Below are 15882 nucleotides of genomic sequence, written 5' to 3'. Positions count from 1 at the left end.
AAGCCTATGACAGGCTGGAGTGGGACTTTATAATTCAATCTTTGCAAGATATGGGAATGGGCCCCTTCTTTGTCTCTAGTGTTAAGCTTTTGCTCACTAATGCTATGGCTAGGGTCAATGTCAATGGTATTATGAGTGACCCCTTCTTTCTCAAGAGATCAATTACACAAGGCTGCCCTCTAGCTCCTCTTTTATTTGCAATTGATGTAGATTCTCTAGGATGGCTTCTTAGAAGTCAAGTACAAGAGGGATCTCTGAAAGGGATAGAACTCAGTAATGGTAAACAATTATTATGCCAACAATTTGCTGATGATACCACCCTAACTCCTAGAAACACTGATCAAGATGTCAGGTGTGTAATGGACTGCTTGGAAGTTTTTTGTCAAGCCTCAAGTTCATGTATTAATCACTCCAAAATAGGATATGCTACTCTCAGTGGAAAAGATCAAGTGGTTTCCAAGTTGGTCTCCATCCAAAACTAGTTTGGACAGAATTATTAGGCTATGTAGATCCTTTTTATGGGGGGGGGGTCTAACAAAATTTCTAAGGTAAGATGGGAATATTGTATCAAACCCAAAGAAGAAGGGGGTTTAGGGGTGATTGACATTTGCTCTACTGCCAAAAAACTTTCTGCCACCTGGATTATCAAATCTGCTCTACATCCAGAGGAGGATTGGGCCCAGTTGCTGTTGAGAAACATGAATTATATTAGACCATGCAGGCACCTAACTTGAAAAAGTATCCCTTTATTTCTGTTCTTTTTAACCCTGAACCTTGTAAATACAAGGGAAGTCCCCTATGGAAGTTTATCTGGGGAGCTTTTGAAGAGATAAAAGCTTATATCCTCTTCTCTGGAAAAGGTAGCTTCATGTCAATTGATTCTATTTGGGTGCCTTCTATATTTAGATCTGCCACTCTATCAGATGATCAGTTCATAGTTGTTGCAGCTAGCTTGTTCAAGAAAGGGCTTCAAACTTGGGGGTAGCTTTGGAATAGAGAACATATTAGATGGAAATCCTGGCTTGAAATCAGAAGAGAGTTCTCTTTAACCAATCAACATCAGAGACTGATCATGGGGAGACTGGAATTATGGCAAGGGGATGTGACATGGAAGGGAGGGTCAGTACTGTGCATGCACAAGGAGTTTAGTTGGGTGGGTTGCTCCTCTTTATTACCCATCCCAACCCCCACTACTAATATGGAGGATCTATTTAGAACTCTTAACAAAAGTTGGAAATTGAATGATGACAGAGCCAAATGGTACTTCAGATTCCACAGAATTTGGATTAGGAATGTGCCTGACAAAATGTCTTGTCTTGCTTGGCTAATACTTCATAAGTCAGTATGGTCTAACTCAAGAGGACTCATTATTGGTAAAGGGGATGGCAAGTGTATGAGATGTCTAAATTCTGTTGAAGATGTCTTCCATCTTTTTGTTGCTTGCCCTCATGCCAGAAAAGTATGGAAATTTATTCAAATGGAATGTGGTGAGCCAGTTAACTAGAAAGCTATTCTTCTAGGAGATGCTTGCAGGATAAGGCATGAGCCTTGGTTTCTCATCAGGGCCAGGCACAAGCGCTCTTGTTTTATTTCATATGATCATGCAAAGTTACCCCTTTTTCTTCAAAGAAGATCTACAACAACTGGGGTTCCCCTACCCTTTTCCCTAGGCTCAGCACCTCATCATCTTCATGTCTCTTCAAGCAAAGCTCCCTCTACTTTTGCTACTGCTGGTCCCATTCACTCTACCTCTACTATTGGTTGCCTCTCCATCAATTCCCCTTTTGTGGTTGTGGACCCATCAAAACAGCCTCAAGATTCCTCTCTTGGAGCCAACATTCAGATCTTTGGTTCTGGTTCTTTTGCTCAGCTCACTCCTTTCCTTGCTGATCTCACTCAGGTGTCCTCTATGTCTATTGACCCTCTCCAGGGCCTTTCTGCTGCCCAGGGACATTCTATAGATACTACTGTTGCTCAGGGACACTCCATAGGCAATTTTGCTACTGTTGCTGCCTCAGATTCCAAGGAAGAAACTTCTAGCTTTTCATTTCATCTTTGAAAAGACACTCTTAACCTCTCTAGGAATTTATACTTTAGTTGTTCTTTAGGATGTAAGGCCTCTTTTAGCCACAACAGACAGCTCTAGTTCTATGTTTTTGACGTATCACATGATTTAAAGCAATACTTTTCTGCCCAAAAATAAATAAATCCATCTCTCATTGAGATACATGATTACCCTAATGCCAGCCTTCTAATGAGGTACTCTTGGCTTGGATCACAATTGGATAGTAAAATCGCTATGTGGGTGTGTATTGGTGTCACAGAATTAAGTCTAGTTATTGTAGCAAAGAAAGACAGTCGAGAAAGCCTCTTATTGTCTCCAGTCACTTTCAACACAACAATACTACATAAAGCACAACAAATTGTAAATTGTAGAAGATACACAAGCTAGAAAGAACTAAGTTACTGGCATCCACAGATGTGGGAAACCTGCCCTAAATGGGTTTGCAAACTTCCAACAGAAGCTAAGCTACGAACACTCGCGATCTGTTTCACTTCCCATGGCACATCCCTCATTCGCACTTCAAATGCCTCCTTTTGTGCAGCTCGAAACTTGTGGGCCTCGATTATCCTCTTACCTTCTTCTCTCTTCTTATGTTACTTTTTTGTTGCTACTCCAATATTCTCTTGGAATCCTTTAGAATACGGGCCTTTTGGCCTTACGATGTATTGATTGTGTGCTAGAATGAGGCTGTTTGTGTAATCAACAAATGCTCTCTAGAGTTGGCCTTTGAATTGTGGTTGCCTCTTTAGTAGCTCTTAAGGATGTTCACAATGCATGATCTCCCATCCTTGGAACCCACTCATGTAAGGCAGACTATGTTATTGGATCACAAAGGGTGGTCATGCCTCCATAGCAGCCCCCTCCTTGTTTACTTTTTGGTTTAGGGGGGGGGGTTGTGTGTGGCAATTGTTTACTTTTTGGTTTGGGGGGGGGTTGTGTGTGGCAGCCCGTGGACCATGTCTTCAGTTGAATTCTATCAGTAAAACTATATCCTCATTAGTGTCCTCACTTTGTACAACATTTGAAAGGTTAGAGTCACTTGATTCTATCATGCACTTAAATAGCTTGAGGAATCTTCTTTGTAATGCACAACCTTCAATGATCAAGCTATTTGTCCCTCAAGGATTTTCAAAATAGCAACATCTATATTCTGGCAGTGTATCCGTGGGAACGATATTGTTATTCAAGTTGTCGAGCTAGATAGTTGTGGCTTTGAAGACAACTTGTATGTACAATTTGCTTCCAATTGCCTCTTGGTGATTCTTTCAAGCTCAAATGTGGATATTTGCGTGTAAAGATTTTTGCAGTACTATGTCTAGGGGCTGTAAGTTGTAACCTTTATGATGTATGGGTAAGCAAGATGACAAGCTCCAACTTCACCTTACTTGCATGACCATCTACCATAAAAAGTGTTAGCTCTTAGATATGTATTACTCTAGCAATGCAACCTCTTCCACATTGGCAAAACATAATGTGATTAATGATTTCCTTATATCACATGTCAGATCAGTGTATGGGTCCGCTCTTGCAAGGACTTTCATAACCTTGTCTGGGCAATATGTGTAACAAAAGCAAAGAGAAACACGCGCCCAAGATGGAGGAAAGATACTTGAGAAGGAGCAAACGTAGATAAGCGAGATCCCATGCTCATACCACTGGGGCAGGCCCTGGAGAGATCTATATCTTGTAGTTGACCCAAAGCTTGTCATTCAATCAGGGCATTGTAGGAACCACCTCTTGAGATGCCATCAGGGGGGGCGACTGCCACACTCCTAGATCACAATCTAGCTTCACCAGAGCTCATCCCTCCCATAGTCATAATCTTTAGGTTTGCATTTGGTCGATCTCTAGAAGCGGATCCTAGTGACACTCTGTCCCCCTCAAGCCCACAACTTGTTCTTGTTGCCAAGGGAGGGTAGGCACCTCTGTGACCCCATCATCTCGACCCCTGCGTGAGTCAGTTTCCCTCGCTTATAACAAAATATGTGTTTGATTTTGATGAGTTCTTGATCCTGCTTGTGCCATCAGTGGGATTCCCAAGGCGGATAATTCTCCTAGTCTTTGGAAGTCCCCTGGGAGAAGAACCTTGTGGTACTAGGAGGAGCCACTCTGTTGGGAGGGCCTCTTTGATTGTTGTCCGTTTGGAGGCCACCCCTCTGGTAGAAGCTGTCACAATCTAAAGAGTCTAGACCTTTGAATGACGAAAGATGTTTCTTCATACTCTCAAGGAGCATGTTGGCCCACTCTCCCATCCCCCCTAGGTGATCTATAAGCACTCGTGTCATTGTCTGCCCTCACTATCGATCACCCAGCTATTCTAGAAGATAGGCTACTTGTTTATCTCCCCTTGGCAGCTAAAAGGTAACTGACCCAAGCACTGTCGCTTGCCATGTGATACTGTTAAGAGGCTATGAAGAAAAGGAGAGTGTGGTTGCCTCACTGGCATGGTTGTGAAGATCCACCTTAAAGAAGGCTGCCATTCCCCCCTAGCTTGAGATGGCAAGAACGAAGCCCCTCCTGCATCAAGAGCTTCTAAGTCAGCCCTCTTGGTGTGAGGGCTTGGTCGAACGGACGCCGTAGGTTAGTTGCTCTATTTTGCACCACGGTTCTATCGTGTGGTCGGTGGCCTATTTCGGGACCAACCTCCAATCGGCTGTTTTGGGTCGACTGGGTCGGTCTCCCAATTGAGTCTAACCGACTACGACGGGTGGCTATATAAAAGCAAGCCCATGAAGCCCATATTCATCACTGGCTATAGCAACCCTGATTCCTTAGCATCCAGCCTCCGTCCTCTACTGTTTCCAGCATGCCATCGAAGCTTCTCACACAGTGTTGGTCGACCAACTACCTCCACTGGTGAAACCTCTGGCATCGACCTTCTGTGTCTCTGACGTGCCGACGGCTCCAACTCTCTGCACATGTAAACATCAACAGCCTGCAACAGCGGCAGCTCTCGGATCCCTCAGCGCCAACGCCTCTCCTCATGCTACGCCATCAACAAGCTGCCACCAATAGCCTCGACTACTCACCGGCTCCAACGCCCATGCAAAGGCTCCATAGCCTACAACGATAGTGACCTATACACCAGCTCCTGCATCTCTGCCAGCAACGTGCTCCCCATCAACCTAGTGCCCAAGCACACACAGCACCACCTGCAGCTGCTTCTACGGTGGCGGTGCCCTTGTGATCAACGAAGCTTCTACGAGCAATGACCTCTCAAGCTTCAATAGCCCTCCTTCATACGTGATGCCGCGCCTCCATCCAGCTTGATACTGCTCCCAGCGATAGATGACGTTTCTCTACATCCTCAAGCAGACCGATGAAAAGAATTGATCATTGTTATGCTAAAGGCTAAGGATGAGAACGGAGGGTCGCTAATGCGCAACAAAGTGCTGGATATTCTGCTTTTCTTGCTATCTCGCTACCATCAGCCGAAATTTTGGTGATCCCGCAACCCTGCAGCGGGCCTTCAACCATCCACAAAGTCTCCTCCAAGGTTCTCTACCAAAAAGACACGTGGCAATAGATGGAGAAGACATGTGGCAAGATAAGATGTAGCTATGGTTAAATTTAACTTAGCTTGGTCAATGATTAAGTAAACCCAAGTCTGGTCAACTCAACCCACACTAACCCATGGTTAGATTAAGTTCAGGGCTAGTTAAGTGCCACCTAAGCACAGAGACCCTTGCTAAGCATAGTATGGAATTCAGCATGTGAATCCCTGTGCCACATCATCAAAGGCCCTCTTCTTCACAGAAACTTCGACAAGCCATAACTTGCAATCCAAGAAGAATTTGGACACACTCCAAAAAGGAAAAGTGATCGTCTTTTTGAGCTCTACGTGCTTGTCAGATCAGAATCATTGTATGCAATTAGACACTGCCAATATTGAAAGAAATCAATTGGTAAGACCTTTGCAACCAATGAAAAAGCAACGCATGAATGCAGAAAGCATGCCAAAAGCACAAGTGCATGAGATGACCATAGCTCGAAACATGGCATCCACACACAAAGCATCAAGGCACATGGAAGAACAAAGCATCATGTAGGTAGCTACACCAAACAAAGAAGCAAACGAGTCGTCATCAAGCCATGAGCCAAAAGGTGACATCAATGGAATGTATTGAAAACAAAAACCTTGCCAACCTTGCCTATGTTTTGTAAATCAAGCTTGACCACCTGACAGTAGCTATGAAAGCACCCAGGGGAGGTATTGACATGTAAAAACCACACTTGACCACCTTAAGTAGCAATGCAAGCACTAAGGGGAGGTGATGGAATGTAACTCACATCTGACCACCTTGCAGTAGCCAAAGGATCATGGCACCAAGGGGAGGTGTTGAGAGTTGTGGTGCCATGAGCACATATAGAGCAAAGGTATGAGCAAAGGGAAAGGTGCCACATGGCATGGAGGAGATATCCCACATGTGAGCAAGCAAATGGATGTAAGTATCCTCACCTATAAAAGGGAGGTTCATTTGAAGTAATATAAATCAAGCACTTTGCACTATCTCAAGATTCTCTTTATGAGTCCAAGCTAATCTATCTTGGAACCTAATTGACTTGAGGTACATGTCATGAGCACTCTCTTCATCATGTCTCCACATAGGTTCCATCCACCTCAGAGTGCTCCATAGATCCTGAGGCACGCTTGTTTTGTCAAACTGGAGAAGATTTGGCTTTCTGGGCTGGATCAAAGAAAGGTAAGGGTAAGGACTCTGGTAACCCATCTTATTCTGATGATAAAAAGAGAAAGAAGATCAAATGCTTCTATTGCAACAAGGCAGGCAACAAGCAGAATGAGTGCCGGAAGAAGATTGCAGATGAGAAGAACGGAGTAAAGAAAGAGTCTAGCAACAATGCGCAGGCAGTACCAGTAGAGCTGTTTATAGCAATTGAGGAGATTTGCACGGAGGCAGTTCATGTACCTGCAGATGAACCTTGGATTATTGATAGTGGTGCATCACGCCACATGACCAGTCGGAAGGATTGGTATACCTCTCTACATCCGGTAGGGAATGACATCCTGGTAGCAATCGGCAATGATGCAAAATGTCCAGCAAAAGGAAAAGGTACGATTTCTCTCAAGTCAGATGGAGTTGTAAAACAGTTGTCCGATGTTCTTTATGTGCCAGACATCAAGAGGAACTTGCTGTCCGTTTCTGCGATCATGGATCGGGACCTCAAAGTTCAATTCGATAAGAATGGCACACAGATTTTGGATCTTCAAGGGAAGGTCATTGGTAAAGGTACACAGTGAAACAACATCTACGAACTCTCAGCTTTCAGTGCTCAAGCCAATGTGAGCAACACTAAGCTGTGGCATGAGAGGTTTGGTCATCTAAACCTTAGTTCTTTAAAGGAGATGCATAAAAGTGGATGATTGCAGACCTGCCAAAAATTACAGATCTGCCTGATGTATGTGAAGCTTGCATGATGGGCAGGCAGCATCGGTAGCCCTTTCCTAAAGAGGCCAGTAGGGCAAAGGCTCCTCTAGAGCTCATTCACACAGACCTCTGTGAAAAGATGGAGATGGAAGCTTTGGGTGGTTCCTACTACTTCATGACGCTAATCGACGACTACAGTAGAAGGATATGGATATACTTCCTGAAGACTAAAGATGAGGCTTTTAGTAAGTTCAAAGAATGGCATGTAATGGTCGAGAAAGAAACGGGGAGGAAGGTGAAGAAGTTGAGATCAGACAGAGGTGGTGAGTTCACATCAAGTGAATTCAAAAGTTACTGCAAAAGTCACGGGATCAAGAGGCAGAAACCCCCGCTACATACACCACAGCAAAATGGAGTAGCAGAGCGCAAGATGCGCGTCATCTACGAAATGGGCAGGAGTACGATGAAAGGGAAAGATTTGCCAAAGACTTTCTGGGTTGAAGCATGTAACACAATAGTTTACATTCTGAATCGTAGCTACACGAAGGCTGTGAATGGGATGACTCCATTGCAGGCCTTTTCTAGTAAGAAACCTTCACCTGCACATTTCAGAGTTTTTGGATGTGACTGTTTTGTGCATGTCCCTGATGCTAACAAGACCAAATGGGAACCAAAGAGCCGGAAGTGTATTTTCTTGGGCTATAGTGAAGAGGCAAAGGGTTACCGTCTCTATAATCCTGTTACCAAGAAGGTAATAGTAAGTCGTGATGTGGCCTTCTCAGAACAGTCGCATCAATTGGAGGAGGATGATTCCTTCCTGGACAACTAGGACCAGGATATCCATCCAGTACAACCACCAACAGCAGACCGAACTCCCCCAACGGTGCTTGGGAGGATTCAAGATAAAGAAGAGGAAGAAGAGCCTGCAGAACCACAATGGCAACAGCCATTCCCGAAGTGGGTAAAGCAGCTTTTGAACGACAGAGAACCTCCAGCCATTGAGGAGGAACCATCCGAACATTACCGGTCCAAGAGATTAGAGGAGCAAAGAAGGGCGCAAGAACCTCGCAAGAACACTTGGTCAACTACGCTTTGATGACAGAGGTGATCCGTGCTGAAGAACCCAAGTGTCTTGAAGAGGCATAGGGTGATGATAGGTGGATGGAGGCTATGCAATCGGAGTATGGCTCCATAATGAAGAACAACACTCGGGACCTTGTGGATTGACCACCAAAACGCAAGGTAATTGGCACCAAGTGGGTGTACAAGACCAAGTACAAGTCTGATGGCACGTTGGATAAGTACAAGGCTCGGTTCATGGCAAAAGGATTCACACAGGTACATGGTTTTGATTATCAGGATACTTTTACTCCCATAGCTCAACTAACCACAATTCGCAGTATTTTGGCTTTAGCAACACAGGAAAGTTGGCCCGTGTTTCAGATGGATGTAAAATCCACCTTTTTGAATGGAGATCTCAAGGAGGAGGTATACGTGGAACAACCGCCAGGTTTTGTGGTCCCCGGTTCAGAAGGTAAAGTCTGTAAACTAAAGAAGGCACTTTACGGGCTGAAACAGGCCCCACAAGCATGGTACCAGCGGATTGATGCCTACTTTCTGCAAAACGGGTTTAGGAGGAGCCCATCTCATGCCAATTTTTATAACTACAGAGAAGGAGGCACGTGTATGATCGTGGTCCTTTATGTGGACGACCGTGTCATAACAGGGAACCATGAAGAAAAGATCTCGTAGACAAAGCAGTTGCTAGGAAGAGAGTTTGAAATGATAGACCTTGGACTGATGCATTTCTATTTGGGGATTGAAGTTTGGCAAGAGCCAAAACAAATCATCTCGCAGCTGAAGTATACTGGAGAGATACTGAAGGCATTTGGCTTGGCTAAGTGCAAGACAGTTGGCACCCCTATGGACGTTGACGTGAAGCTCTCAAACGAGGATTCATCACCACTGGTGGATGAAGCAAAGTACAGAAGGCTTGTGGGCAGTTTGATTTACTTGTGCAACACACGGCCGGACATCAGTTTTGTGACTGGTATACTAAGCAGGTTTTCCAATAAGCCCCAGGAGAACCATTGGAGGGCAGGGATGCATGTGTTGAAATACATCAAAGGCACACTTGATTATGGCATCACCTATACCAAGGGCAACACCTTGACCAAATTCTGTAACTTGGATTGGGTAGGAGATGTGGACAGCAGGAGATCAGTGACAGGTTACTGTTTCTCACTTGGATCTGGAGCTGTGTCATGGGTCAGCAAGAAGCAACCCACAATTGCTCTTTCTTCTACCGAGGCTAAGTACAAAAATCAGCATGTTTTGCTTCTTGTGAGGCAGTGTGGTTGAGGAGGATTTTAGGGGACTTGGGGTGCAGTGCAGAACAACCTACGCAGTTATCATGTGACAATCAGAGTTGCATGGCAATTGCAAAGAACCTTGTGTTCCACGCTCGCACAAAACACATTGAGATTCAATATCACTTTGTATGCGAGATCATCATGGATGGAGAGGTCAACTTGGTGTACTGTCCGACTACAGAGAATGCTGCGGACATCTTCATGAAGGCTCTTGGAAGAGACTTGTTGGAGAGGCATCTTCATCGACTTGGCATTGGGCCGAAAAAGTAAGTTCACTTGTGGGTGGACATTGAGGGGGGGTGTTAGATATCAATGCTCCACTCTCATGTAACTACACGGGAACCAGCTAACTCTACTTATAAGCCCCCCATATGAGGAGAAGGCATTTGAATAGCTCGGTTATCTGGTAGGTCCTGGTTTGGACACCAGATGGGGGCCATGTGTGGCTTGATGGCTGAACGGCTTCAGATAGAGTTGGCACACTGCCAACTAGGCTCTATTCTGCATCACAGTTCTATCGTGCAATCGGTGACCTATTTTGGGACCGACCTCCAGTCGGCCGTTTTGGGTTGACTGGGTCAGTCTCCCAATTGAGTCTAACCGACTACGACTGGTGGCTATATAAGAGCAAGCTCGTGAAGCCCATATTCATCACTGGCTATAGCAACCCTGATTCCTTAGCATCCAGCCTCCATCCTCTACTGTTTCCAGCATGCCATCGAAGCTTCTCTCACAGGAGTGCACGGCTGGGAGGCAGCACCATCTATTGTATCAGTTTTACAGTAATCAAATTTTTGATTCTCCATACTATCTGTTTTTCTCTCTTGCATACGAGATCATGTTATCTGTTGAGCACAGACGTTGTATTGTTTTCTTACATTCACATCAAATGACAAATTGAAAAAAACAAGATCAATGATACGATCTAATATTCTTTGAAGCTACTAATAATTCGTGCATGTCTACGTAAAGTATAATACATTACTTACTTAGAATTACGAAAATGTGCTTTTTCTTCTACGAAAACTTCATCCCAATCATTGAAGTTCATCCTTATCATTGAATTAGAGAATATATGTGGTGTTAAGATAAGTAGGTATATGTCATCCATAGAGAAAGAAGAGGCTTGTTGAAAGAAAATATTTCGATAGATGCAAAAAGAAAATCAAATATCTAAACGATCAAATTTTAGACGATTGTGAGTAGTATAATTTAGTGGTTTACTTTATTTTGATCTAAATATGAATCATGAAATAAAAATTGTTGTCCTTTTTAAAAATGATGTAAATCTAGATTCTAGAATCCACTTTGTTGTGATAAAGTTGAACGGAAAAAAATTTCCATCAATGAAACAAAATTTTCATCCGAAAAAAAAAAATTTATAACATGAGTGAATGCAAATGTCATTCTAGTATAAGGAAAAACATTTCACCACGTAAAACTTTCATCGATGGAAAAATTTTGTCAACGGAAATTTTTTTCCATCGACGAAAATTTCAATCCGTCGACCGGGGGGGGGAAAAATTCATTGATGAAATCTGGGTTCAATGGATTCTGGAATCCCAAAATTCATCAACGAAGAAAAATTCCATCGACGGATTGAAATTTTCGTCGACGGAAATTTCCCGTCGATGAAAGTTTTACGTGATGAAGCTTTTTGAACAATATTTTTGTTCATTCATAAATTGAAATTCATCTTTTTTCATATGAAATTTTGTTCTATTAACAAAACTTTCCATTTTTTAAGACAAAAAAATCATTATGTTCACGCTTGTCAACATAGTGGATTCCAGAATCCAAAACTTCATGAATTTTTCAAAAAGACAATTGTTAGCATACTCATGCTTCCAAATCTAGCCCTTTTAAACTAAAAGCTATATTTTTGCAAAGTCTAGAGCTCTGAATCGAACCAATAGACCGAAACATAGTAAATAATAAATTGTACTAATAAAGACCATTTACAATTTGACCATTTGAGTCGTTGGGCTTTTATCTAAATCTAGATACATGCTTGCTTTGAATAAACCTCTTCTATGGTCGTGGACTCCATATATACCTACCCATCTTAACATCAAAATATATTAAAATTCAACCATTTGAACAACTGTGTATAAAAAAGAAAAGTTGTTTTGTTAGACAATGCACTAAAAGTGTTTCATCAAATTGTATTACATCTTAAAGTCACATCATTTTATGAATTATCAATTAGTGGATAGCATGCTATGTACAACAAGTATTCTAGAAATGTGTACTTATCCATGAGGGCAATGTTGTTACTTATGTGGAAGTCAATTCATAAAAAATTCTTTCAACCAATGGACTTCAGGGAACATATCATCTAGAGGTGCTTAAGCAATGCAATAAAAGAAAAAAAAAAGAAATTCATCGATGTGTGGACATGCTTAATTTATAGGATGTAGAAATCCTTGTATATGGATTTGAGTTAAAAATATATGGGCACTTGCATGAAAAACAATTGATATTTTAAAGAAAAAGCTCTAACGACTCTCTTAGTTTAATGAAGGAGTTCCTTCTTCTTTGTAATTTATCGTGTTTTTCAAATTAAAGAAGAGAACACTTTTTTCAATTGATATTACTAGACATTTTTGGGTTCTGGAGTAAATGGTAAGTAATATTTTATGCATTCTTTTTTCATAAAAGTACTAGTTTTTTAAATGTTTGACATGAAGTGTATATTTTGTCCCTCTAATTTTGACAAAATGCACATTTTTTGGGATTTTTTCCAAAAAAGGAGTTGACTTGTCGTTTGCATGATTTTGCTGTCATTTTTTATGAGTCAGTGTTCAATGCATGGGGACCGTTTTAGCCGTCATTCCACACTGATGTAGATGACGCATGGGAACGGCCTCTAAGGAGAAGTACTCCCTCCAAAAACAATCAATAGCCCATCTTTTCTATATTCAATGGCATGGTACTTGGTGGTTCCACATTTCCTTAGGTCGTGAGCCTAGGTCTCCACCATCCGAATATACTATTATCATTACCACTCAATTCATATGCACTCCAGGTAAGGTGGTCTTTCATATATATGGCCACATCCCCTGTGACTTCCAAAGACCATAATCTACAACATGGGTAAAACAAGCAATCCAACTAATCCAAGGTGAACTAGTCATAAAACACTCCCCAACTAGTTGTTGTGAAAGCCAGTAGTGGGTAGGTTCCCTTTTCATATTTGCTCCATTAATTCCTTATTGCTTTATCATTAGCTTGGTGGTGTGGTGGGAAGTTCTCTAGCACATCCATATCAATCCATGCCAATCCATTTGTTAATCATTATCTCCCTAAGCCAACTAATCAATGGAGGGTAGGTGGAGCACTATCTCCCACGCACAATATCAATGATCATAGGGGAACTATCAAAATTAATACAAAACCAATTAGGTGCTATACATAGTCCCCATGCAAGGAATCTACAAGGATCCCCAAGTGTAAGTGTGTGTGTGTGTGTGTGTGTGTGTGTGTGTGCGTGTGTGTGCGTGCACGTGTGTGTGCATGCATGTGCATGTGCTCGTGTGTGTGTGTGTGTGTGTGTGTGTGTGTGTGTGTGTGTGTGTGGAATGAGAAATGTTTTATTGATAGAATTTAAAATAAAATGAAGTAGCATCACTAGAGGGTGAACATTTTCTTTAAGAAAAAAGAAAAATGTGAGAAGTTGCGCTTTGATAAGTCATTGGCAGCATCATTTTTATTGAAGAGGGGAGTTTGCCTACCTGCCACCATCCAACAAGCAAAACAATAAGAACCAGTTTTAACTTTAGTTGGGAAGACAAGTGTCATAAACACCCCTCCCTTGTTATCGGAGTCACAATAAAAATGAACACTTGGCCATACACTTATCAAGCTTACTGTAAATACAAGATTGTTTCGGTAGAAGAATGAGTTTAGAGGTTATAGAGAGAGGAATATTGAACCTTTGTAGAAGGGGGGTAGGTGAGAGGAGTGTGGAAGGGGAGGGGTTTGTGGAAGAAGTGTGGAGGAGGAATAGTGATGCTAGAAGGTATAGTTATTAAACAACCAAGCAACTTGAGCTTAAAATAGAGGGAAATTTAATAGAAATTAATAGAAAAAGAAAAAGAGGGGGGGGGGGAGAGGGGAATTAATGTAAAATAAGGGGGGGGAGGGGGGGGAAGGGAAGTGTAATTGTACGGGTAATTAAGAAGAAAGGAATTTAAACAAAGGGCAGAGTTAAGAAGAGGAGAAAATAATTCTTAAAAAAGAGATAATCTAACTAAAGGTACGCCAAAAATAAAAAGATTTGGATGTGGATGCCAATCCATAAGACGAGACATTAAGGAGAGGTGGGGGGTTTGAGAAGTGTGAAGAAAATAATGAAATTTCAAGAACCATAGATTAAACAGGGAGGTTTAGAGGAGGAAAATACCATACATGAAATTTAGATGTTAGTGTAGAGGGGGAGAGGTTTAGAGGAGGTGGGGCATGAAAAGAAAAGGGAAAGAAGTATTGAATAGATAAGGGAGAGAGGATGTTAAAGAACTAAGGGGAAGAACTGATTGAAATAGGGCAGGGGGGGTTGGTTTGTAACTACATACTTAAATGAAGGGCAAGGTGGGGTAAAGAGTAGGTGGGCAAGAAGGGGGGGGGGGGGGGGTGTTAAAGACCAAGATCATTAAGGTTAAGAAAAAACCTTTAGGAAGAAAGGGCAACCCTAAGTCGTAAAGAGCATGCTGATCGAGGCAGCAGTAATGGAGCAAAGACTTGAAATGGGTGGCAAGTTGTTCAAACTTCAAGGTACGAAGCCAAAGATAGAGCCACATGCGGTGTGGGTCACTATGTCATGCCAGTCGTATGTCGATGTAGGAGGCTACGAGCAATCGACCAGAGAGCAACCAGTAGGAGGGAAAAGTATAGGACATTGGGGTAGAGAAGAAGCTACTTATTAGGGGACGACGGGCACGAACTACAACGCGGTGCATGAGTAGCAAGGTTGGAGATTCGAGAAGAAGTAACTATGATGCGGGCACGAATAGTAAAGTGGGATTGAGAGGTATGTGAGGGGGTACATAAGGCGAGCAATGGTTAAAGTAGAAGGGGAGTGAGAGATGGAGCTGCCATCCCGAGGAGAATTTAGACAGCCGGGTTTGGGGGATTAGACAGTCGGGGTCCAAGGGTTTAGACAGTCGGGGTCAGGGGGGTTGTTGGTTAGGTTAGGTGGAATTGGTAGAGTTAGGTTTACATAGTGAATATATTATGTATTTAAGAAAAAAGTAGTAATAATGAGAAAGAATAATGAAATAATTTTACAAATTAGGAGAAATTAAGGCAAATTTTTTGTTAAGAAGATAAGGAGAAAGTATTAGAAAAGAAAATAACAAGAGATAAATAACCAAAAAATCAAGAAAAGAATAGATTGAGTAATTAGGGGAAGAGCATGGAAAAAGTAGAAAAGGGGGAAATCAAGAGCTTTTCGGAGGTGGTTTGTCAAAAGAGATTAATAAAAATTTGGTAATTTATACTTTTTTGGATAAGAATGAATAACTAAGGGGAGGAAATTAATGATAGGACTAGGAGAATAAAACCGTCTGGAAATGGAATAGGGGGGGTTTGGAGTTTCTAGAGAGAAAATTAAGGAAATTTAGGGGGAAATAGAAAAGCTTAGGGATAATTAGGAAACAATAGGGGAAAATAGGAAAGATTAGGAGGGAGAGTGAGAGAGAGAGAGAGAGAGAGAGAGAGAGAGAGAGAGAGAGAGAGAGAGAGAGAGAGAGAGAGAGAGAGAGAGAGAGAGAGAGCAAGGAAAGGAAACTAAAAAAATGTTAAAAGCAGAAGTACTATAAAAACGGGAACAAAATAGTGAAAAAGAAGGAAAATAAAGGGGAGAATACAAAATTTTATAGGAAATATCAAACAATAAATTAAATTAAAAGGGAAAAATGAAAAATAAGGGAAAGAGGGTAAAAATAAAGGGGAGAAGAGAGAGAGAGAGAGAGAGAGAGAGAGAAAGAAAGTAGGGAAAAATAGGCAAAAATTAAGGAAATTTTAGAAAACTATTTAGGAAAAAATTAAAAAGTAAAGA

The sequence above is a fragment of the Dipteris shenzhenensis genome, chromosome 3, assembly GCF_047967505.1.
Source record: "Dipteris shenzhenensis isolate YYH24624 ecotype China chromosome 3, Dip_SZ_1.0, whole genome shotgun sequence".
Lineage (NCBI taxonomy): Eukaryota > Viridiplantae > Streptophyta > Polypodiopsida > Gleicheniales > Dipteridaceae > Dipteris > Dipteris shenzhenensis.
The sequence above is the reverse complement of the archived record's forward strand: the minus strand, read 5'-3'. Positions refer to the sequence as shown.